Source organism: Mirounga angustirostris, unplaced genomic scaffold (genome assembly GCF_029215605.1).
Source record: "Mirounga angustirostris isolate CCGP_5_RB_7025 unplaced genomic scaffold, mMirAng1.0.hap1 SCAF_2, whole genome shotgun sequence".
NCBI classification, from domain to species: domain Eukaryota; kingdom Metazoa; phylum Chordata; class Mammalia; order Carnivora; family Phocidae; genus Mirounga; species Mirounga angustirostris.
The window spans coordinates 55659088-55686182 of NW_026991710.1; the positions used below are offsets into that span (position 1 = coordinate 55659088).

The window sequence follows — 27095 nt, forward strand, 5'->3', positions numbered from 1 at the left end:
ATTATAATTTTATAATTAATATAATTATTAACATCATATTATAATAGTATAATAATATTATATAGTTACTGAATTTATGAAATTTATGGATTTATGAAATGTTTTTCACACTTTTTAAAATTATGTAATCAACTAGGTCTATTTATAATTATGTATCAGTAGGTTATTAGTTTGCTAAATTAATATTGTAAGAAAAGTGACTACACATCATTTATTGCAACATAAAAGCAACCACCTACAGTTTTAATCTTGAGTATCTTTTCTTTTTCATTTTACTTTGAAGAGTGTCACATGGCTCTGTCTAGAGTAGTAGCACAGCAACTGTCTCATTTGTTTTAGGTGAATGTAAGGTACTCAAGGTATAACTACCTTGTTTCCTAACGGTGTCAGTTATTTGTATTAGAGAACACTTCCTAAATTTATGATTTGGGGAAAATCATTTAAGTTCTTTGTGATTGTTCTCGATATTTAAAATAGTCATAATTAATACTATTTTTTAATTATTTTTTAAAAAGATTTATTTACTTTTTTTTTAGAGAGAGAGCAAGGGGAGAGGCAGGTGGGGAGGGAGAGAAGCAAGCCCGATGTGGGGCTCCCAATGTGGGGCTCGATCTCACAACCCTGAGATTGTGACCTGAGCCGAAATCAAGACTCGAGTGCTTAACCAACTGAGCCACCCAGGCACTCAGTCATAATTATTAAGAATATCTACAAGGTGAAGAAAAGTGAGGACACTTCAAGATCTAAAGTAAGGCAAAATAGGAAATAAATATGGATTAAAAGAAGTTTGAAAACTCAGTTTGTAGCATTTAATACAGATTCTTTTATTATTAAATCTCTACTATGTGTATATATCATAGTCAAGAAAAAGTAAAAACAGAATCCAAGAATACTTATTATTTGTTCTATTGAAGATTTTTGAAACAAAGCAGTTTCTCTTATTGTCTCAAAATGCATGGAACTTGAGAACATCTGTTATTTCCCCATCAGAGAAGATTTTCAGTGATCTAAACCATTCTAGGGCAATACTTTTCAGTGAACTTGTACAAAAATGTCATCAACCTTATATTACACTGGTATCATTCTAAGCATATAACAAAGGAAATTAAAGCCTTTATTTTTTTAAAGATTTTATTTATTTATTTGACAGAGAGAGAGAGACACAGTGAGAGAGGGAACACAAGCAGGGGGAGTGGGAGAGGGAGAAGCAGGCCTGCTCCGCGGGAGCCCGACGCAGGACTCGAGTGGGGGCTCGATCCCAGGACCTTGGGATCATGACCCGAGCCAAAGGCAGATGCTTAACGACTGGGCCACCCAGGCGCCCCTAAATAAAGCCTTTTTAAAGGAATATTTTGGTTTTAATCCACTCATCTTGAAGAACCCCCCCCCCCCCCGCAAATATCTTCTTTGCAAGTCCAATGACCCAGACCTTGAATTTAAAAAAATAAAGCAGGTATATTTATAGATTTTAAACTTCATTTTATTATTTTGTCTTTAAGAATGGTGAGAACATTGTGGAAGGTAATTAAAATCATAGAGACAGTATTGGTTTTTCATATGTGGACTTTGAAATTCTTTGAATATTCTATTACAAAGCACAAATATTAGTAAATACAGAAATATTAACATACAGGATTTTTGTCACTAAATGTTTGAAGGAATTGTTTTTCTTTTAATTTAGGTGACAGCTAAGGGAGTCAGAGAAAGAGCAGGTTTTTTAAATCTCTGAATAAAACCGCAGTGTAGACCCTTTCATTTTCTTTTCATAATCTTTTTCAAATCTTTCATACTGGGCTACATTGAACTGGTTTTTCTAATCTCCTGAAATACCTGAAAAGAAAGATAAAATGGTACATTTGAGACTACTACAAAATTTCCTTCTTAGATCAATTTTCATTTGAATTTCCACACGTGTATTCTTAAACCTTTAACTTTTTCATACCTGCTCCATAACTCCATTCCTCACTCCCAAACTCTTGTGTGGACTGCCAGTTTACTGAGTAGGAAAACCGTGAAAAGTTCCTAGTCAGTAAACTTGTTGATTACTTTCTTGTTGCTGTTTAAGATCATTAACATAGAAACTATAACAGAAGACTTCTTAATTTTCCAAAAAATCCCATGGATTTTTCCAGTATCTTATAAAAAGAAGTAATCCCTTCAATATTTCAAGAAATGTCACTGGGAGAAAATCCAATGTCTCAAAATCTTTATTCTTTGGCCTCAAGAGCTTTGTTAACAAAAAGTAAAGAATTTTTCAGTCCTTTTAAAACTGTATTTTTCAATGTCAAGTGATAATTTATGAAAAAAATGTCTATGATCAAGTAAGATTTGGAAATGACTGGGTTAAATGTAATTAAACATATGTATTATCACAGGATTTCTCAATTTTCCAAAGACTAACCATATCTTAAGACCTTGAAGGAAAGACAGATATATTCATATATTAATTTGCAAAGAATAATCCAGAAGTCATTTGCAAGCCAAGGTTTAGGGGGGAAAAAAAAAGAGCAGGGAAGAAAACATGCCAAAATAACTTTGTTAATCTGTCCCAGGATTTCCCAACTTTGGCATGTTATTTTATTTGTTTATATTTCCACTGTTGACATTCAAAGCCAGACCATTGGCTGGGCAGATGTGAGATTGTCCTGTGCATTATCATGTGTTTAGCAGCATCCTCGGCCTGTACACATTAGATGCCTATAGCATACCCTTAGTCATGACTCTCAAAAATGTCTTTGGATGTTGCCAAACATTCTTTGGGAGGCAGAATCATTCCTGGCTGAGATCCAGATAGTCCTAGAAAGACTTATCCATGGCTTACTTTCTGCCTCATTAACTTAGGGCTTGGATTTTTGATATGCTTTGGCTAATGGAATTTGAATATGGGCAATATATACAACATCTAAACAGAAACTTTAAAGGCATTGTAAGTTTCCAGCGCCTCTCTTGCTCTTCCTGTCTACTATGATATTGGGCATATCGGATACCACAAGTGGGTAGCTCTTTCAGCCTATGTTTCATAAAGAGAAGACATAAGAGGCTGAGACCATGAAAGTCAAAGTAAAATTGATCAGAATCAAAAAGAGTAAGTAAAACTGCAGCAGCCACTGGTGGCCAACATTCAGCAACATTAAAGAAAAAATAAAACTTGTGGTTTTAAGCCACTGAGATTCTTGGAGTTGTGGGTTTTTTTGTTTTTGTTTTTGTTTTAAGACTTTATTTATTTGAGTGAGAGAGCACAAGCATGGGGAGGGTCAGAGGCAGAGGGAGAAGCAGACTCCCCACCAAGCAGAAAGCCCATGACCTTGGGATCATGACATGAGCTGAAGGCAGACACTTAACTGACTGAGCCACCCAGGTGCCATTTGGAGTTGTTTGTTTCATAGCAAAACTAATACATACACAACTAACAGAACCTCTCCTTCTCTCTCTTTTTCTCTCTCTTTCTTACACACACACGATTCAATTCAACACATCTTTATTAAGGGACTATTTTTTGCAAGATGCTAGCTATTACATTGAAATCAGCGTTGAAGATGCAGTGATTTACCATATCATAACAACAACCTCAAGGAATTGACACTTTTCATTATTCATTTGGTATGCTTAACATCATTTAAGCCGGCTACCCACTACAGCAAAAATTTAAAGGAATATGAAGAATATCTAGAGAGTTCAGACAAATGAAAGATATTCTTCTGATACAGCAAAGGATGCCAAGACTCATGCTTATCAAGGCATAGACTCTTGAGTAAACATTTTTCATTAGAAGGTTTGTCTTACATGTCAGGCTTACAGAAATTATAGTTTATTTGCCACTAATTATTTCCCCTAAGGTTTTTTTGTTGTTGTTGTTGTTCCTATTTTTTTTTCTTGCCAGCATACTCAATCTCTTTCCATTTCCTATCATACTGCTATTTGCTTCCCACCTATACTCTCCATGACTGTAATTAGTGAACTGTATAGAAACTAGTATATGATTTCTCACCCTTTCTCATGAAGGGAGATACAGAATGATCCATATCAAAATCTGGTACAGTGATATAATTTGTACTGGATTCTGCTTCATCACATTGAAAGAGCTATGAGAGAGGATTTTATCCACAGTTTCTTCTGACAGATCTTTGTCTAGATCTTTTTAACAACTTCTGAATTTCATGCTTTGGATCCTAAAAAAATTACAAAGAAAAAGAATTATTTCAGGTAGATTTAGTCATGAAATAGGCAATGCATTTAATAAGGTTCTACATATGTCAATGTGGTGAAAGAAATGATTTTATATTTTTATGTGCTTTTTTCATTTTGCTTTTCAAAGTACATGTCCTATTCTTGGCCAGGCAATCATCTGCTAAAAGGAAGAGTAAATTTTGTTTGTTTTCAAATTTTTATTTAAATTCTAGTTAGTTAACATATAATGTAATATTGGTTTCAGGAGTAGAATTTAGCAATGCATCTCTTACATATAATACCCAGTGCTCATCATAGCAAGTGCCCTCCTTATGACCCATAATTTTGTTTCAAAAAAATGGAAAAAAAAGTGTTGATATTCAACCTTTCACACTCAAAAATAGAATTAACCTGTAGAATAACGAATGGTAATAAAGCAAGCTACTATTATCATAAGGTATAATTTTCAAAATCCTTGACCTCCTTTTTTTTTTAAGATTTTATTTATTTATTTGACAGAGAGAGACATAGCGAGAGAAGGAACACAAGCAGAGGGACTGACAGAGGGAGAAGCAGGCTTCCCACAGAGCAGGGAGCCCGATGTGGGGCTCGATCCCAGGACCCTGGGATCATGACCTGAGCCGAAAGCAGACGCTTAACGACTGAGCCACCCAGGTGCCCCCTTGACCTCCATTTTTAAATCATACTTAATATAAAGAATAGATTACCTACCAAATGTGTTTTAAAGATTTTATTTATTTATTTGAGAGAGAGAGAGAGAGAACACAAATGTAGCGGGGAGAGGTGCAGAGGGAGAGGGAGAAGCAAGCTCCCTGCTGAGCAGGGAGTCAGATGCAGAGCTCAATCCCAGGACCACAGGATCATGACCTGAGCAGAAGGCAGATGCCACACAGGCAATCCTACCTACCAAACATTTAAAGAAAAATTAATACCCATTTCCATTCTTCTCAAACTCTTTCAAGAAGTAGAAGAGGGAGTAACAATTCCAAATCCATTTTACAAGGCCAGCATCATCCAAATACCAAAACCAGATAAGAACAACACAAGAAAGTAACAGGCTAACATCTCTGATGAACATCAATGCAAAAATCCTGAATGAAATATTAGCAAACAAAATTCAACAGCACATTAAAAGGTTTGTATACCATGATTAAATGGGATTTATTCCAGTGATATAAAAGTGGTTCAATATCAGCAAATCAACCAATGTGATATACCACATTAACAAAATGAAGGATGAAAATCATATAATCATTTCAAAAGATGCAGAAAAAGCATTTGAAAAAATTCAACATCCATTTATGATAAAAACTCTTAAAGTGGGTATGGAGGGAACATACCACAATAGTAGTCCATATATGACAAGCCCATAGCTAATATACTCAATGATGAAAAGCTGAAAGCTTGTCCTCTAAGATCAAGAACTATAGTCAACAATAACTATAGTTAACAATACTGCACTGTATATTTGAAAGTTGCTAAAAGAGTAGATCTTAAAAGTTCTCATCACAAGAAAAAAAATAACTGTGTGGTGTTGGATATCAGCTAGACTTACTGTGATCCTTTCATAAAATATACATATATTAAATCATATTGTTAATATTGTGTTATATGTCAATTATGTCACAATAAAAAAAAAAACAGATTACCTATTACCTAGAGCTACAGTGGAAAGAAGATACTCTTTCTACCTCTCACCCCTACGTAGAATTTTTGAGAGTATGAATATATGAGGAGAAAAGTAAATAAAATCCTGTCCATTTCCAGCCTAAGGAATGGTGGAGAAGAGAAAGAGGCAATGATGAAGAGGAGATATATTTGATGTATTTCTTATGATTTCACTTCTCTATGCTTCAGACTCCATAGGATAGCTTGGAGTATCTAAGAACAGTGAAAGAGTAGCACTCAGGCCAAATAATTTGTGCCCTGTTACCCATTGGAGAGGTGATCTTCTTGGTGGTCCAAACCAAACTGAGGCTGAGAGCCATAATGTTAGTGACATTGTGAGATCAGGCAGAAAGGTGATCTGTTTAGCTTTATTGAGCTACCCATCTCAATTCATGGAAACAGAACCAGAGAGTCTTTGTAGTGGCTCTAAAAGAATCTATTTATTGTAGAAACAGTAATGAACTTGGTGGAAATCAGACACACATCTTAATCACAATGAAGTCCCAGTTGTGTCAGGTCTATCCTGTGAATGTTAAATGGAAGAGTGATGGGGAAAAGGTACACTGCTCAGGCTTGGAATGGGAATATTTGGGGTGAATTTGATGGCACAGAGACTCTAGAACCCTTGGGTAGTTTTGAGCCTTTTCTACCAGCAGATGTAGATTCTCCTCCCATATTTGAGGAGACTAAACTCCTTTTGCTTAAAGACCTTATTATACCTAAGGTAGGTAGTTTTCTTTCCAGGTAACACCTATCCTCTCCAAGATCCACCCCAACCCCTACTTGTTGCTCCTAGACACATAATTAGGGTAATATGTCATCCCTTAATCCAGAGTGACAGGTAAAAAGTGGTTTAAACAGGATGTAGAAGAAGCTGGGAATTTAACTAATGAATCTGCCAGAGGGAGTCATCTTAGCTGGGTAAGGTGGTTTCCCTAGAGGCTATAGAACAGATTTCCCAAATAAGAGATGAAGGGTAGTCATAGTTATCTAAAGAAATTTGGGTGTGGACAAGCTTCCTGAAACACATACAATTTAAGAGATGTGAAACATTTCTTAAATGGACTATTTAAATAATCAGATCAGGATAAGTTTTTGATCAAATTGGAGAGTGAATTATTTTTCATGCTAATAACCAGATAGAAGATGAAAAAATAAAAACTAGATGTTCTATAAATTAAATAACATGTTTTCCCCACTGTGCTGGCCCCTTGGGGAAGCAATCACAAATGAGATAATTTTAATCCCTACATCCAAGGAGCTTGCATTATACTAGAGGGAACCAAGAAAATGTAAGAAACACATATATAAAATAATTAGAAGTGATGGTAGATGCTATGAAAAGAACAATAGCAAAAGAGATTTTTTTTTTAAGATTTTATTTTTTATTTATTTATTTGAGACAGAGAGAATGAGAGACAGCATGAGAGGGAGGAGAGTCAGAGGGAGAAGCAGACTCCCTGCCGAGCAGGGAGCCCGATGCGGGACTCGATCCAGGGACTCCAGGATCATGACCTGAGCCGAAGGCAGTCGCTTAACCAACTGAGCCACCCAGGCGCCCAGCAAAAGAGATTTTAATGGATAATAATAAGGTGAATTATTTGACATTGTGGACGTGAACAGAATTCTGTGGAGAGTTAACACTTAAATTAAGACATGGAGGATGAGAAAAAGTTAATTTGAAAATAGTGGGAAAAAATATTTCAGGCAGGCTCACTTAGTAAGAAAAGGAAAAGTGACACCAGAAGAGGTTGGAGAGATAGACAGGAACTAAATAATGTTGAACTCTAAATTATCTTAATGATTTTGTATTTCATGTAGAGACAGAAATCATTGACATATTTGAAGAAGGCAGTGGGCATACTCTCATTTAGGTTTCAAGATCATTTTCTCTGAGTGGACAGTAGAAGCAAAATGAGATACTTCAAGTAAGTCAAGATAGGTGCCTAAACTAGAGCAGGAGTCAGTAGTGGTAGAAAAAAGTAAATTAAGTAAGAGATTGATTTTCAAGGCAGAGTTAGCAGGATAGTGGATTAGTAATATTTATAGATCAAGAAGAAAGGAAAATGTGATACAAAAACAGATGAATCTTGGGTTTCCTTAAAAAATAAAAAAGAAATTATAATTGCCTCTTACCTCTTTCATGTCTTCATAGAATAGGTAAAGGATATGATAATCATTCCTCTTCTCCCACCAGCCCTTCACATGGTCATACCAAGAACCATAAGCCACTAAATTGAAAGATATAATCTTTGGAAAATTAAAACTATTTACATAAAGAATTGTTAAATATTAATCCAAGTCATCATTATCAACACAAACACACTTATTAGTTCAAGAAAGAGGGATGGTAGGATAATTACCCCTGTTCTCACTGACTTTGCAATCTACTTGGAAAAGAGTGGCAGGGGAGATCATAGAAGAAGGAGAAAGGGAGAGAAAATCATAGGGATGGAGAGTTAAGGAAGGGCTGCCAAGGAAGAGTATATTTGGATCTAAGAATAACTGGGTTTTAATAATGATAAGAATGAGTAGACATATGGGCAGAGAATAGTCCAGGTAGCAGCAGGAGTAAAAATTTGCAAGATATTGAGATGTTCTTGCCTTGAAAAGAGAGTTTTTATAGAAGAATATTTATATGAGAACTTTAAGTAGAGCTACTATTGCCATAAATATGTTTCCCTGAAAGAGAGAATACACAGGTAGAGAAACAGAGCCTTGGGGATAAAATCTTTATGCAAGAATTTTCAGTTTATATAATAAAAATAAGGGAATGATAGAGAAAAGAGAGTCCAAGAAATATGTCTAATATCAAAACAATAAAATGGATGCACAGCAAGAGAAGAAACCAGTTGCCACTAAGCACTAATGAAATAATAAGACTAAGAACTGAAATATCTGTGCTACCTATTCCCCAAAAGTTCTGAAAGGGAAGAGACAACTATGTATTCTGCTTCCTCTATAGTCTTCCTAAAACAGTAGAGTGCTGGGCACATATTAGGTTTATAATAAACACAGATTTATATTTGATCTTTCTATCTCCTTGAAAAAAGACTTTTCACTATAGAACTCCTTGATTAAAATAAGAGTTGAACCCACCCTTCCCAGTCATGAGTTTATCCAGGAACCCCTCCCAGGTGCCAGGCTCTGGGTGTAATTTTGCCATCTGGGAGAAGTAATAGTAAAACATAGCCACATCCTTAGCATTTCATGCCACATAGACCATCTGTGGGGAGATATGGGAAATCATCATTTCATTTATATTATTTAATAGTTTGTAAACTTTTATCTTGCAAGAATGCTTATTTTCTCTTTTCTATTTCCTGATCTCAGCATTTACGTGTATATCCTGACATAAAATATTCACAACTATATATCGTTTTAACATAAAGGCTTGTACTTTCACACCCTGTTTCTCTTTAGCCTTTGAAAAGAACATCTCTTAAAACACAGAAAAATGAGTATCATAAGAATTACAGTAAATGTTAAATTAACAAAAATGAGCTAATATTGTTCTTAAATTTAAAATATTTTTTCTGTGTCACTTATTAAACATATAAAAAGAAGCATAAAAGTTATAAAACATAAAAAGATAAACATTTTTATTTTTTTTTATTTTTTCACTATTACTTTTTTTTAGAGGGAGAGTGCACACGTGCATGAGGTGCGGGGAGGGACCGAGAGAGAGGGAAAGAGAGAATCTTAAGCAGGTTCCAAGCTCAATGAAGAGCCCAATGTGGGGCTCTATCTCACAGTCCTGAGATCATGACCTGAGCTGAAATCAAAAGTTGGACGCTTAACCAACTGAGCCACGCAGACGCCTCTAAAGTAAAATTTTTAAAGCTGAAAAAATGTCCTATTTTTAACTGAAAATAAATTATTATTCAGGTACATTTAATCAATAAGGATTAAGCATTCTTCATTCTGTTCACGATCACATAACAATCATTGCTGTTTATAAGATTTGGTGTGAGATTAAAATTTATTTTATGTATAGAGCCCTAAAGATTGCTTAGAAACAGAAATTTTGAGCATATTTTCCAATAGAAATGACATTGTATGTCTCAGTGGTAATTAAGTTTTCAGGCAAGTCCACTGAAATCCATTAAGCTTACTTCTCCCCTGAAGTACATCTAATAATACTGAGGCCCCAGCCACCCATGCAGTAAATAAATCCCTAAGGGAAAATGCATTCAGGAAGAAATCTCCTTTCCTCTAATTAGAAACAGCTTTCTTCTTCTCTTCCAATTGATGGGAAAAGGAAATGGGAAGTTTTATATTCCCAAGTCACTGATAGTAGTTCTCATATTCTGGGATAAGAAGGGAGTGGGTGGAAAGAGGTTTTTTGAAAGACTGAGTATAGAGTTCTAAGAGTTGCGACAGTTCTTGAGATAAACATTTCTAATAACTTCTTATTTCAATACCAAGAGACTACGGTAATGAGCCAACTGTTTTCCTCTATCATCATCACCTCTAAGTTCTTTAGTGAGGACTATTTCCAGTTACCTCAGTGTAGATAGAACGTACATTGAAGTACTATTTTAATTACTGACAACTAGAAACCACCCAACTATCTATTAATAGTACTGTGGGTAAGTTGGTTGTGAAATATTCACATAGACCTAATGGAATTCCTTATATCAGTGATTCTCAAACAGTAGCATGACTCAAATTCACCTGGAGGTTTTATTAAAGCTCAGATTTCTGGACCTCATCCCCATAATCTTTGATTTAGTGGGTTTGAATTGAGCCTAAGATTTGCTTCTCTCACATGGCTACTTTTGCTCAGGGTACCACATTTTGTGATCCACAGGCTACATTAAAGAAAACAAAACAAAAACAAGGTGACAGCATGATAAGAATTGATCTCATAAATATTATGTTAAATGAAATAAGTTAAATATTCAAGATTATATACTTTCCTATTGCAGACAAACTAATTTATAATAAAAACATTCAAGATAGTGGTTATCTTTGAAAATAGGGATTGCTGCCCAGAGTGCAAAGAAACAGAGCTTTTGGGGTACTAGTAATGTTCAATTTCTTGATCTGGGTGCTGGTTTCTTGGGAATGCTCATTTTGTAAAAATTCATTAAGCTGTATGCCTAAGATTTACGTACTTTTCTCCATATATGTTATACTTGAATTCAAATGGTTATTTTAAAAAGAAGCCTAAAATGAACCCATATATATAATATAAGATATATATAATTATAAATCCATATTTGTAATTTCATGAAGAAGCAGTTCTAGCATTATTTAAATATTTAGATATGAAATATTTAAAAGTGGATCCTGATTAAAGGGATTTAGACAGAAAGACAGGCATTTTAGAGAACAGAAAACCTGAGAAATTCTCAGTGCTTGGGAACTAAGTCTATATCTATATATCTATAGCACTGGTGTCCATTGGTGTTGTTTCAACCCTTGAATATAGGGACCACGTTACTATTTTTGCAATGATTTACCCAGGGGTTGTAATATCCCATCGTAATTTCTGAATGATGAATAAAAGAAATTTCAACACAAATAAGGATTTTTTTTCTTTAAATGTTGCTACCTTGCAGTTATTTTTCCAAAATGAAGAAGGGAGAAGTTGAACAGGTAGGTGTGTTTTCACTAATCAAGGAGGCTGCATTTTTTTCAACTCCTCCACACCTACAAGCACAAAAGTTAATCTATATTATAAATGTGGAATCATAAAGGTCAATTACAATAAACTCTAAGGCTTTGTAAACATTAACCCCACTATATGTCTTGAAATAACTATATAGCTTCAGATACATATAAAATCTACCATGAGATCAAAAATGATAAATTCTTGTTAGTGATGCTGTTTTATTTCCTATGTAGAACAGACAATAACTGTCTGTAAAATCTTCAGATACAACACCTTGCTGAGACAGAAACAAGAATAGGCCAATGTCAAGACATCCAAATTTTTCCTTCATTTATCTTTCTTTTTCTCATTTACTATATGGGGAAGTTGAACTGGAAGATTTCAAAATCCCTTTCCAGCTTTCTTATATTCAAATTATAAGATCAATTAAGCCATGAAGCTCATAATTAATTTTTAAAATTTTAATAATGCAAGACCATCCATAATTATGTTTCTTGAGTCTGTGAGCATCAGCTAACAAGGAGTAGACATGATTTTATATTGGATCAAACTCTGAATTTTTTGCATATAATGATCATACATTTAAATGTTGAAGACTTCCATCTGTGCAATTAAGAAAAAATACATACTCCGGGCACCTGGGTGGCTCAGTTGTTAAGCATCTACTTTCGGCTCAAGTCATGATCCCAGGGTCCTGGGATCGAGCCCCACATCGGGCTCCCTGCTCCGCGGGAAGCCTGCTTCTCCCTCTCCCACTCCCCCTGCTTGTGTTCCCTCTCTCGCTGTGTCTCTTTCTGTCAAATAAATAAATAAAATCTTAAAAAAAAAAAAGGAAAATATATACTCATCAAAATCTCCTCTTATGCAGATATTATTATTATGTTTGGATGCAAGAGTAGTATAATACGGTTATTAGTAAAACCAGATTCTTACTCTTCTATTATAGACGCTTAGGATTCAACTGTCCAAGTTCTGTCTATAGAAATTCCATCATGATTCCTTGAAACACCACAAAATGGTAAGGGGATTTATTCTTATGGTAAAAAGGAACATTCAGGGGAAATACCATTTTGGAGTCCAGGAATAATCAATTCCATGAATGGCACTCGTTTGTATATTGCGTCCTGCTTACATTTCTCCACATCCCCATTATTATAGATCAAATCCAATATTTCACTGACCCAGGTTGTTCCTAAGGGGGAAAAAATGGAACAACTATAAACTTTTCTGTCAAAAAGGGTATAAGAGGGTCAATATAGGTAGAGAAGTTGTATAATACCAAAAACAAAAAAGGTGCTCTTCCTTTCCATCCCCCTTTTCTCTTCCCACTTTTCTAAGGAAACATCCTTATCTATCTTGAACATATACATATGTGTTGTATGTGAGAGAGTGGGAGTAAATCTGATTAAAGTAATCATAAAGTAAGTCATAAAAGAGAAGTAAGACATGGGTAATTTAAGAGACAGTGTGTAAGTCATGTAGCAAACCCTCCTGAATGGAATGCAGAGGGAAGCAGACAATTTCAAGGAGTCTAACTAGCAATTTGTAGAGTTTTTATTAATATCAAAAATATGATTAGGCTTTGGGACTGAAGAGTACTTGAGGCAAAAACATTCAGTGGAGGTCTGAAGAAAGGATACAAAGAGAACTTGGTGATTGCATCTGTGGTGAGTAGGTGCTACTCACAAACAAGAAACCATAGATCCTAAGTGAGCAGAGAGGATGGAGTCACTCTGGTCTTTATGAGATTGTGTCTCGTTTGTCTTGAGAAATGGAACTAAAGTACAGATGGTCCCCTACTTATAATGGGTTTGACTTACAATTTTTCAACTTTATGATTGTGTGAAACTCATAGGCATTCAGTAGAAACTGAGCTTCACATTTTAAATTTTGATCTTCTCCTGGACTAGTGATAAGCAGTATGAAGCTTTCTCTCATGATGCTGGGCAGCGGCAGCAAGCGGCAGCTCCCAGTCAGCCAGGCAATAATGAAGATAAACAACTGATACACTTACAACCAGTCTGTACCCACACAACCATTCTGTTTTTCACTTACGATACAGTATTCAAAGATTACATGAAATATTCAGCACTTATTATAAAATAGGATTTGCATTAATTTTGTCCAATTGCAGGCTAGTATAAGTATGCTGAGCACATTTAAGGTAGGCTACACTAAGCTATGATGTTCAGTATTAAATACATTTTCAACTTATGATGAGTTTATAGGGAGGTAACATCATCATAAGTCTGTATATAAGGATATGGCCTATTTAATTGTCTACAGTATTCAATGATCAGGTTATTGAGGCTGGGCTGAAAAAGCAATTATAATGATAGGAGAAAAATATCTTCTTAACTATTCCTATCCCCTTCCTCTTTATCAAACATGTAATGAATGATAATGTCTAAATTGAATAATCATGGGTGGAAACTAAAAAATTAAATTAAGTAATTAATCTATGCACTGCATAGATTTTGGCCGATGACCTGCACAAGGATGTACCTTTGGATTGGTTCCATAAATTAGAGTACTTTAGGCCTCCTTTTTAATTCTTTCTTGTGGGCAATTCTTCCTCCTTTTCATCCCTAAATCATGAATATGAGACTGTCTCTCTCATCCCTCTAACACAGACAATTACAGTGCTAAGAAAAAGGTGAGTCAAATTAATACTATCCTTGAAGATTTTGTTGCCTCATCTGGCTTAGGCTTAAGCAGTGATTCATGGGGAAAAAAGAGACCTATATTCCAAGGTACAACAGAACATATTTCATTTCCTGTCAGTGAATGGTTGAAGTTATGGCCACTGAAATCTGATGGAAAGAAATACCATTTTAGCTATGCTTCAAATTGGAAATGTTTATTTTCCATAATTTTTGAAAAAAAACCCCACATGATTTACCATATATATGGAGCAAGTTGACTTAGATCCTTTATTAGTAACATCAAGACATGTTCTTAACAGTTTGTAAAGAGAAAATATCAAAGAAAACAATGACCAAGAGTATATAATTACTTTATGTAGCCATCTAGCCACCTAGCTTTTACTATATCAGAAGAAATCCAGCTTCAAAGAGCACTTTCATAAATAAACTATTTGTAAAATTGTACCTTCCAAAGATGATCTTAATGGTTTTCTGCTTGTAAACATATTTTTTAAAATAGCAAAAACAAAAAGAGCATATATATTTTCAGTAACTGTCCAACTTTTTTTTTTCTTTTAAAGATTTTATTTATTTATTTGACAGAGAGAGCAAGAAAGTACAAGCAGGGGGAACAGTAGAGGGAGAGGGAGAGGCAGGCTCCCCGCCAAGCAGGGAGCCCAATGCAGGGCTCAATCCCAGGACCCTGGGATCATGACCTGAGCCTAAGGCAGATGCTTAACCATCTGAGCCACCCAGATGCCCCTGCCCTACCTTTTATAAACTTGTATCTCAACAAGGAGATGCAGAATAGTTTTGGTTCCAAACAATTTGGGATTGGTGAATTGCTCATAGAGCAATGTATATAGTAAGAAAAGAAAGAAAAAAATAAGTTTTTGCCAAAACAAGCTTGTTTTCTTTTCTTTTCTTTTTTTTTAAGATTTTTATTTATTTGACAGAGAAACAGCGAGAGAGGGAACACAAGCAGGGGGAGTGGGAAAGGGAGAAGCAGGCTTTCCGTGGAGCAGGGAGCCCGATGTGGGGCTCCATCCCAGGACCCTGGGATCACGACCCAAACCGAAGGCAGATACCTAACGACTGAGCCGCCCAGGTGCCCCCAAGCTTGTTTTCTATTACTTCAAAGGTCTGTATTGTACATTTGTTTATTTCCTGAGAGGATCTCTTTGTTTTCGTACAATGTTATAATCTTGACATTAGAATTTCCAAAAATTCAGATGTTTCCTCCTAGGCTTTGTTACATATCCCTATGAAGTAATTTCAATATTTATCATATAAAAAGATTAGTACTTATTGAAAACTTCTTGTCCTTAAGTCTTTTAAGAAATTAAGCAGAAATATAAAGGAAAGTTGACTTTAGGGAATTTAGCAATTGGAATAGTTGATTGATTATGGGCTCAAGCTAATTAAGTGGATAAAAGGCAAGAGAAAACCCATTCTCTGATATCTCCCTTTACCTCTATCACTGAGTAAATTGGAAGACTCTGTCATAAAAAGATCTGGAGAAATTAAAATTATTGATTCTTATTGAGACATCTTAACTCCTTTCTGAGATCATATACTGAGGTCCGCAGCTATTTAACTTTATAACAAAATATTTCCAAATGCATTTATAAAGTGTAGAAAATAATAAAATATTAATGTTTTACATAGTATATTTAAAATACAATGAAAGGGGCGCCTGGGTGGCTCAGTCAGTTAAGCATCTGCCTTCACTCAGGTCATGATCCCAGGGTCCTGGGATCCAGGCCCACATCAGGGCTCCCTGTTCAGCGGGGAATCTGCTTCTCCTTTTCCCTCTGCCCCTCTCCCCTGCCCATGCTCTCTCTCTCTCTCCTCTCTCTCTCAAATAAATAAATAAAATCTTAAAAAAATCAAAATAAATTGATATTTTATTAAATAAATTAGTATTTCATTACTATAGATCCAACAGCACTAGATCACCTTCCTGTGCATTATGAATCAGTGGAAGAAGAAAGTATAAAAACTAATAAGGTCTTGCAGGATTTATTTCATAAATGCTCTTTATATGTTAAATATCAACACTTTCCATTGGTATATTGAATTGTATACAACAAAGATTGCTGGGAAGGAGGAGCAAGATGGCAGAGTAGTAGAAGACCTAAATTTCGTCTGGTCCCAGGAATTCAGCTAGATGGTTATCAAACCATTCTGAACACCTACAAATTCAACAGGAGATCAAAGAAAAGAATAGCAACAACTCTCTGAACAGAAAAGTGACCACTTTCTGGAAGGTAGGATGTGTGGAGAAGTGAATCCGAGGCCATATTGGGAAGATAGATGGTGGGGGGAGGGGGCCTCCATCAGCTGCTACCAGCAAGTGATAGAGCAGTGGAGCACAAAATTGGAAATTTTAGAAGTCTGCTCCACTGAGGGACGTCGCTCCAGTGGCTAAGCTGGGTGGGGGCCCTCGCTGGGACAGTGTGGTCTCAGGACCCTCGGGGTCACAGAAAAGCCAGGGGTGCCTGAGTGGGGCAGAGATCCCAGATATCAGAGTGGGGAAGCTGGCTGCAGGGACAGAGCCAAGGAGTGGGTTGCCATAAACCATGATCTGCAGCACAGTTGGGCCACTGCTCTTCCAGCAGGGACCCAACAAGTGGCAGATCCGAGGAGACTCTCCTTCCTCCTCTGGGAGGAGCAGCACGGGAGCGCACCACAGGGATCTGCTGGGTTTGGAGACTCCAAACGGGGTCATGTGCCAGAGATAGAAATGCTGGTTACAACCCAGGTGAGTAGGGAGTGCGGCCGGAGACCAGGGAAACAGGAGTTATTGACTGCTTTTCTCTGAGGGCTCACTGAGGAGTGGGGCCCTAAGCTCTCGGCTCCTCTGGGGCCGATTGGGAGGCCGCTGTTTTCACTCGTGCTCCAAAGCTGTTCGGAAAGCTTGCAGGGAACAAAATCTCCTGAGAGCAAACCTGAGCAGATTACTTAGCCCGACTGGCAAGGGCGGGGCAATTCCACCTCTGGCAAAGACATTTGAGAACCACTGCGACAGCCCCTCCCCCAGAAGATCAGCAAGAATAGCCAGCCAAGACCAAGTTTACCAATCAATGAGAATGGCAAAACCCCAGTGCTAGGGGAAAACAGCACATAGTCTTTAGACTTTCAAAGTTAATTTTTAAAATTTTCTTTATTTTTTCTTTTTCTATTTTTTTAGTTGAATTTTTCTTCTTTCCTTTTTCAACCAACATCTTACAATTCCTTTTTTAAAATCTTTTTTAATTTTCATTTTTACAGTCATATTCTATCTCTTCATTGTAATTAACCTTATTTTTTGTATATATATATAAGTTGTTCTTTCTTTAAAATTTTGGGATACAGTTTCTTCTAACAGACCAAAATATACCCTAAATCTAGTGTATGACATTGTCCTAGTCTCCTGCCTGATCACTTTCTTTTTTTTTAATTTTTAATTTTAATTTTTACATTTTTCTCATTCTTTTTTCAACCAACGTCTTATCAATTCCTTTTTTAAAATCTTTTTTAATTTTCATCTTTACAGTCATATTCCATACCTTCATCATATTTACCCTTATTTTTGTATATATATATAATTTTTCTTTCTTTAAAATTTTGGGAGCTAATTTCTTATAACAGACAAAAATACACCCAAAATCTAGTGTGTGGCTCTGTTGTATTCACCAGCCTGATCATATTCTTTTTTTTTTTTTCTCCCTTCCTTTCCCCCCTGGTTTTGGGTCTCTTCTGATTTGTTTAGTGTATATTTTTCTGGGGTCGTTCTTACCCTTTAGCATGTTTTTTAGCATTTTATTCTCTCATTCATCTATTCTCCTCTGGACAAAATGACAAGACGGAAAAACTCACCTCAAAAAAAAAAAAAAAAGAACAAGAGGCAGTACCAACTGCCAGGGACCTAATCAATACAGACCTTAGTAAGATGTCAGAACTAGAGTTCAGAATGATGATTATAAAGATACTAGCTGGGCTTGAAAAAAGCATGGAAGATATCTTTACATTTTTCTCATTCTTTTTTCAACCAACGTCTTATCAATTCCTTTTTTAAAATCTTTTTTAATTTTCATCTTTACAGTCATATTCCATACCTTCATCATATTTACCCTTATTTTTGTATATATATAATTTTTCTTTCTTTAAAATTTTGGGAGGCAATTTCTTATAACAGACAAAAATACTTTTGAAAAAAGTATAGAAGATACTAGAGAATCCCTTTCTGGAGAAATAAAAGAACTAAAATCTAACCAAGTCGAAATCAAAAAGGCTGTTAGTGAGGTTCAATAAAAAGTGGAGGCTCTAACTGTGAGGATAAATGAAGCAGAAAAGAGAATTAGTGATATAGAAGACCAAATGATGGAAAATAAAGAAGCTGAGAAAAAGAGAGATAAACAACTACTGGATCACGAGGGGAGAATTCGAGAGGTAAGTGATACCATAAAGTGAAACATTAGAATAATTGGGATCCCAGAAGAAGAAAGAGAGAGAGGGGCAGAAGGTATATTGAAGCAAATTATAGCAGAGAACTTCCCTAATTTGGGGAAGGAAACAGGCATCAAAATCCAGGAGGCACAGAGAACCCCCCTCAAAATCAATAAAAATAGGTCAACACCCTGACATCTAATAGTAAAACTCACAATTCTCAGAGACAAAAAGAAAATCCTGAAAGCAGCTTGGGACTAGAGGTCTGTAACCTACAATGGTAGAAACATTAGATTGGTAGCAGACCTATCCACAAAGACCTGGCAGGCCAGAAAGGACTGGCAGGATATATTCAGAGCACTGAATGAGAAAAATAAGCAGCCAAGAATACTGTATCCAGCTAGGCTGTCATTGAAAATAGAAGGAGCGATAAAAAGCTTCCAGGACAAACAAAACTAAAAGAATTTGCAACACCAAACCAGCCCTACAAGAAATATTGAAAGGGGTCCTCTAAGCAAAGAGAGAGCCTAAAAGTAACACAGACCAGAAAGGAACACAGACAATATACAGTAACAGTCTCCTTACAGGCAATACCATGGCACTAAATTCATATCTTTCAATAGTTACCCTGAATGTAAATAGGCTAAATGCCCCAATCAAAAGACACAGGCTATCAGATTGAATAAAAAAAACTAGTTTTTGAACCAGATCTGCTAGAGCTTGGTAGAGGAAAAGAGGGTTTTAATTATTTTTCTCATTTTAGGTTCTTTCTCATGTTGAAAAGGAGTTATCAGGTTCAGAATGGAGTCGCCTGTACTAAAAGCCACCTCAGCAAACTAAGACTTAACTACCGAAGCTAATTGCACTTTCTTTTTTTTTTTTTTAAAGATTTTATTTATTTATTTGAGAGAGAGAGACTGAGAGAGAGAGAGCATGAAAGGGGGGAGGGTCGGAGGGAGAAGCAGACTCCCTGCTGAGCAGGGAGCCCGATGTGGGACTCGATCCCGGGACTCCAGGATCATGACCTGAGCCGAAGGCAGTCGCTTAACCAACTGAGCCACCCAGGTGCCCGCTAATTGCACTTTCAATCCCCCCACCCACCCAGGCAGGAATGTAACTTTAACCAGTTAACCTGGGATTACCTTATTAGTACTAGTAAGGTCACCCATGCCAGAGGCCCTCCATTCTCCTTAGGAAGGCAACCTTGCCTGAAACAATGCATTCTTTGCAACTAATTTCCTTTTTCTGCCCCTTTTCCACCTTTGAAAGTCTCTCCTTTTCTTTTTTCTTATTTATTTATTTATTTATTTATTTTTTTAAAGATTTTATTTATTTATCTGACAGAGAGAGAGACAGCGAGAGCAGGAACACAAGCAGGGAGAGTGGGAGAGGGAGAAGCAGGCTTCCCGCCAAGCAGGGAGCCTGATGCGGGACTCAATCCCAGGACCCTGGGATCATGACCTGAGCGGAAGGCAGACACTTAACGACTGAGCCACCCAGGCGCCCAGTCTTTCCTTTTCTACAGCTCAGTTTTCTACAGCTCATTGCTAGATGGGATGCTGCTAGATTCATGAATTGTTGAATAAAGCCAATTTCATCATCAAATTTAATCAATTAATAAATCTTTGCTTTTTAACACTCAGAAAAGTTTTTTTTTTTTTTATTCACTGCGGTTCCTGCAACCTTTTCCATTAACCTCAAAAGTGTGTTTATCCACAAGAAACTACTTCTTCCATAATCCTTATAGTGGAACTGGTATTCTGTGCTGAACTTCAGATTAACCAGAAGAGATTCTGACACTCAGATCTCTTAAAAGGGCAAAGAGGAAAGTGAGAAATAGCATTCCAATGAGGGAGAAGAGCAGACACAAAACATCTAATGACTTAGTACTTAAAAGTAATGATGTGTATCTATTGAAATAAATTCTCCCCAAGATATTCTTGAGTGACAAAAACTGGGGGAAAAACAATTCATAGAGTGTATTCTCCTTAAGGTAAAATAAACAAAATACTACGTATTTCTTAATATATGTATCTGTGTCTTAGTGTATGTATACATACAAGGAAAGGTTTGCAAATTGATCTTCAAGGACCTCCAAAAAAAGATGTGAAATTGGGTGGGATCGAATAGTGACTTTGCTTTATCTAATTGTTTGAATTTATATTTTGTGATAAAATAGAATTATGTGTGTGGGTGTGTATGTATTAGTGTATTCCTTGGGAAATTAAGAACAACTTGTAGAGAAGAAGAAACATACTCAGTAGAAGAAAAGAGCATAGATAAAAAGATGACTGGATGGCAGGATGGTAGAGAAAATACTTTTATATTTTTGTGTGGTTAAGGCTTTCTGAACAAATAAATCTAGGACTAAGTTAACAAACAAGGCTTGGAAGTTAAAAAATGGCTAAATAGAGAATGAGAACTGAGATTCACTCTCCCTTGGACTTAGGTGTTTACATTTCAAAGGGGAGTAAAGTCTGAAATCAGAAAACTTTCCTGGGTTTGCAAAACTGCAGGACTTGGCCTATTTTCCCCCTAGAAATCCTTTACATTCCAAAGGATAAGTACCTTGAAACCCTCTTATTCATGTCCCAGTTATCATTTGTTTAGATTGGGGAGATTAAGCTTCCTTCTATCTCTCAGCACCAGAGAAGGATGACACGTATATAAACTCCCAAATGTATCCTTTTTGGTGTTCCTCTCCTATAGTGCTAAAATTGCCTTTGCACTCGCAGTCTGTCACTTTGCTTCAGGAGAAAGGCAGAGAGAACAGGCATGGGGGACTGGTAAGATTGTCACTGTAATAGTACCTCTGATCCCTGCACCAAGAATTTCATGTTTACTTTCAGACAACACAAACAAGTATAGGGATCAAAAACTTACCACAGCACTAGTATTCATTCCATTGAAGAGTGAAACTTTTGTGGCAGGGTTGAAGGTGGCTGTCTCCCAGCTGGTTTTTTAAATCTCATCATTTTCAGTACAGAGATGAAAAGACATTATTTTCACTTGATTTATTTCACATGTATCTATTAAGGGCTTAGTAAGCACCAAAAAACAGGCTTAAATCTAAATCTAAATCTTTTGGGATGAGGCAGACAATAGATAAACCAGCAAACATTTAGAAAGTCAAATAGCTTTAATTTTTAAACTAAGGCAGGATAGTAGGATAAGAATTTATTTTAAATATTTAAATATTTTAAATATTTATTTTAAATAAGGTCCTTTCTGAGGAGGTCGAATTCGAACAGAGATCCGAATAAATTGAGTGAGCCCTGCAGATATTTTGGGGAAGAGCATTTCCAGAGAAGAGGTCACAGCTAATACAGATGTGCCAAGTCAAGGACATGGTCAGTATGTTTGGGGAAGAGCAACCAATTACTATGGATGCAGGAGAAAAAGGGAGAGAAAGGAGGACACGAGGTCAGACAGATGGGAAGACAGATGCAGAGTTTTGTAGCCCAGGGCAACTTCTTCGGCTCCTCTGAGAGAACTCATCACAGGAATCTAAGTAGAGGACTAAGAGATCCAAATTGTTTTAAAAGAGAGTCGAAAACAAAGATGAGCTTGGAAGTGGGATGAGAGAATAGCAGAAAGAATAGTTGGAGATTTTGCAATTATCCAGGCCATGGTTCAGTTACTTAGACAAAAATTAAAGTGAGGGATTTGCTAAGAAGTGACCCTAGGGCTAATGGGATTTGGGGATGGTAAGTGGGTTGTCTAGAGCCTCAGGCAGTAGGCAGCCTGTAACCATGGCCTTGGGTCGTGCCTTGGCCACTGCAGTTCCCTGTCGGGCAGCAGCCCAGGCAGTGGCTGACCCCCTCCCATGATGCCACTCCTGGCATTTTCTGCATTGTGAGCTGTTCCCCAAAAGGCAGGACCTGACATCATATGAAGGGAAGGAAGCCGTTATGATTCTAATCTTTCCCCACAGCTCAATCCAATTTCTGGTGTCCGAACATTATAAAACATTAACTACTACAAAGCTGGGAGTTTCTGGTTGTGGGCACAGATATGTAACTGGATCCACTGAGATATGACACTTATCTTCTTTCCACGGTCAGGGTACCTAGCAACCCAAGTGGAAGAGGAACACCCCAGAATAGGAACGATTTGCTGTGGTGTTGCTGGAGTAATAACACAGACAGTGTTCTATGCATTTGATGTAAACGTGGGCGAAGGCAATTGGGAACTGTTTGGCAGAATCTGAAGTGTTTTACCACGAGAGAAACAAATGGACTATGTCTGTGGAGATAGTGGAATTCCAAAAAGATTATATCCTGGTTTATCTCTTAATTACATTCATGGCATTCCCTCGTAAGCTTGGCTTTTATAACATATGAACTTATGAAGCAGATTTTTTCACCATGACTAAAAACAATATCCTGCCTCCCACCCCCACACCCCGTTAATAAGTTAATAAACTGTTGGAGAGAGAGATAAGATGTTACTTTATAAGATGTTATTTAGATAAAACATTTAGTTGGATATTTACCAGGCTGTAGGAACCACTGCTATTTTAGTTCTTTCTTTTTCTTCTTTTTCATTATTATTCTTCCTTTCTTTGTTCCCCACAAATCATATTTCCTAAACTTTTTTTGATTCCATAAATTGCAGTTTAGGATATTGAAAAATCCTTAAGCTGATACCAGATAATTAGGGGTTTTGTCCTTTTTTTTCTTAAGAAAAAGGTTTTAAAGTGCTATGTGGAAGTAGAATTTCAAAATGTTGCTGTTAGCCAATAATGTTATTCTTAGATTTTCATTATAGTTACAATTTTTAAAACATTCTAATGTTGTGTGTTAATATGAAAATAAATAGGTTTGGTTATGTTGCAGCAGAAATATGAGCGCTGATCAACAAGAAAATGTGAGAGCTGATTTTTTAAGTTCAGTAAAACATAGTTTAGAAACCAACATTGAAATACTGTTCTTAGTTCTCATAATTGTACTTCACTAGATAAAAGAACACCTTTTTAAAAAACATATTTTTAACATTTTTAACAGAAGTAAATATTGCTTTAAGAAAAAAAAAAGGTAGCTGTATAGGGGTGCCTGGGTGGCTCAGTTGGTTGAGCACCAAGCTCTTGGTTTCAGCTCAGGTCATGATCTCAGGGTCACGATCAGGGTAACGAGATCCAGCCAGGAAGCCCCACAGCTCAGTGCAGAGTCTGCCTGGGATTCTCTCTCTCCCTCTCCCTCTCTTTTCCCTTCTGCTCCTTCCCCTACTCATGCTCCTGAGCTTGCTCTCTCTCTTTATCAAATAAATAAATAAATAAATAAATAAATAAATAAATAAATAAATAAATAAATAAAATCCTTAAAAAAATAAAATAAAAGGTAGCCATATAAATAATTATTATGCAAAATGTACAAAAATCTCTCGAAACTCAAAATAAAAAAAAATGGATAACAGATCTGAACAGACATCTCCACAAGCAAGACATATAGATGGCAAATAAGCATATGAAAAGATGTTCAGCATTCCATGACATTAGGAAATTACAAATTACAACCATGGTGAGATATACTACTATACACCTATTAGAGTAGCAAAAATCCAAAACAATGACAATACCAAGTGCTGGTGAGGATGTGGAGCATTAGGGACTCTTGTTCATTGCCAGTGGAGTGCAAAATAATGTGGTCATTTTGGAAGACAGGTCGGCAATTTTTTACAAAACTCTACATAATCTTACCATTTGAGCCAACAGTCACAATGCTAGGTATTTACTCAAATGAATTAAAAAACATGTGCATACAAAAATGTACCCATGAATGTTTATGCAGCTTTATTAATAATCAGTAAAAGTTGGCAGCAGTCAAGATGTCCTTCAATAGGTGACCAGATAAACAAACTGTGGCACATCCATACCATTAAATATTGTTCAGCAATAAAAGAAACGAGCTATCAATCCATGAAAAGACATGGAGGCACCTTAAATTCATTTTGCTAATTGAAAGAAACCAGTCTGAAATGGATGCAACCTGTATGATTCCAACTATATGAGGACTTATTGGAACTCTATGTACTTTCTGTGCAATTTTTCTGGACACCTAGGAATTCTCTTTGAAAATTGTCCATTAAACAAACAAAAAGTAGCTTTGTAGAGATTCAACCACAAGTGATAAATTTTTGAGTATTACTCAAATTTATTACCAGTTACTATGGGTGATTTACATATGTTTTTGGAAGTCAGTGTATTTTCCAAAGGCAGTAATAATAAATATTAAATATCTTTGCTTTCAAGATAGAGATTAGCATTGTCAAATTTTATCCTTGTTACTGGAAGGTTTGGTATATGCTAGAAGACATAAGTGAATTTTGAAATACCCATAACATAGTTATGTGAATGCTAAAGAATGTTTCTTAGACATACTACCACCATGATAGAACTAGTCTTTCATGTAAATCATTTTAATGCAATATTAACTTAAGTAGAGATGTAAAATAGGATTTAAATTATGCTTTATTTTAAGAAAATGGTTTAAATCCATTTATCATATTCAGAGCCATTTCTATGTCTTATTATTAACATGACTGATTGGAAGGGGAACAATGTGATTTGTAGAGTTGATGTTATTTTAAGACATTAGAAATCTAAGTTGAAGTAATTTTTCTCCTTCAATTTTTATTTTTCCATAAAATCTTTCTTGCCATTTTACCTTAGTAAAAATGTCATGAACTGATTTCATTGAAGATATGTATCTCGTATGATTTCTAAATATACTAGTGGATGGAAATACATGAGTTCCTAAAACTATTTTATTTTCATTTCTGGGATGCATTATAACAAAATAGTACCAGATCACAAGAAGACTTGAATATATAAAATAAGTATCTCAATCATGTTATCAGTGACAGAGAACTCAAGAGTATTTTTTAAGAAAAAATTTGTATTCTATATAATAAAATACATAGAATAATTAAAAATATTTTTCCATGTTTCAATAACAATGATGAAAATAGTTGATACTGTCCTAGATTTAAAAAAGGACTCAAGAAAAAACTGAGATACTAAAAATGGAACTTATTTGAATCCTGATTTGAAAAATAGATTCAAAAAATGACTTTTTAAAGGTTATCAGAAACATTTGAGTAAGTACTTGACATTAAATGGCATTAATAAAATATTGTTAATTTTCTTGGGTATAAAAATGGTACTGTGGCTGTCTTAGTCCATTTTGGCAGCTATAATGAACTTCCATAGACTGGGTGGCTAATAAACAACAGAAATTTATTTCTCACAGTTCTAGAGGTTGGGAAGTCCGAGATCAAGGTGCTGGCAGATTCCATGTCTGGCGAGAACCCTCTTCCTTGTCATAGATAGCTGTGTCCTCCTGTGTCCTCCTGTGGCAGAAGGAGCAAGAAAGCTCTCCTGGGGCCTCTTTTATAAAGCTCTAATCCCATTCACAAGGGCTTCCCCCTCATGACCTAATCACTTCCCAAAGGTAATTATGTTAGGTATTTGGTATTCCCAAATACCATCATGTTAGGAAATAAAATTTCAACATATAAATTTTGGATGTATATAAACATTCAGTCTATAGCAGTGGTTATATTTTTGAAAATACTTTTTAGAGATTCACACTACAATGTTTAGGGGCAAAATGGTATGATATCTGAGATTTGCTTTAAAATACTCAAAGAGGGCGCCTGGGTGGCTCAGTTGGTTAAGCGACTGCCTTCGGCTCAGGTCATGATCCTGGAGTCCCGGGATCAAGTCCCACATCGGGCTCCCTGCTCAGCAGGGAGTCTCTTTCTCCCTCTGACCCTCCTTCCTCTCATGCTCTCTGTCTCTCATTCTCTCTCGCAAATAAATAAAATCTAAAATAAAATAAAATAAAATAAAACACTCAAAGAAAAACTGGGGCGCCTGGGTGGTTCAGTCAGTTAAGTGTCTGACTCTTGGTTTCAGCTCAGGTCATGATCTCAGGGTTGTGATCTCAGGGTCCTGAGATCGCGCCCCACATCAAGCCCAGCAACCTGTTCCGAGCTCAGCAGGAAAGCTGCTTGGATTCATCTCCCTTTGTCCCTCTCCCTGCACACACACACACACACACACACTCTCTCTCTCTCTCTCTCTCTCTAAAATAAATAAATAAATCTTTAAAAAGAATAAAATACTCCAAGAAAAATCAAACTGAGGATGGGGTAGGTGAAACAAGCTTTGAAAAATGATGTTGAATCTGGGTGATGGGTAGATGGATCTTGTTGTATCTTTACTTTTGAGTATGATTTAAACTTTTCATATTAAATACTTTAAAAAATCTTTGGTGTAAACACATTCTTTCTTTCTGTAATATGTTTTAGTCATTGCTTCAGCTTTACTTCCAATGCACTTTACAAAAACTCCATTTTTCTGGTATGTTCTTAATTTTACACAAACCTGATTCTATACTTATGTTTGAGATTTTTATATGTTCTGGAACATCTTCATAGGTCATGTTTAGGCTTGTGTTGGAGCCTCAGGAGTCCACTGCACTGACAGTTATCTGTTAACAAAGTTATTAATTCAGAAGGTGTAACCAAACCTCCTTAAA

The 27095-nt window shown here is 36.1% G+C and overlaps 1 pseudogene; it reads right to left on the bottom strand.

The window, feature by feature from the left end:
• Window positions 1-1717: 1717 nt before the first annotated feature.
• LOC123848926 (sulfotransferase 1 family member D1-like) lies at window positions 1718-26999 on the bottom strand (annotated as a pseudogene).
• Window positions 27000-27095: the final 96 nt, after the last annotated feature.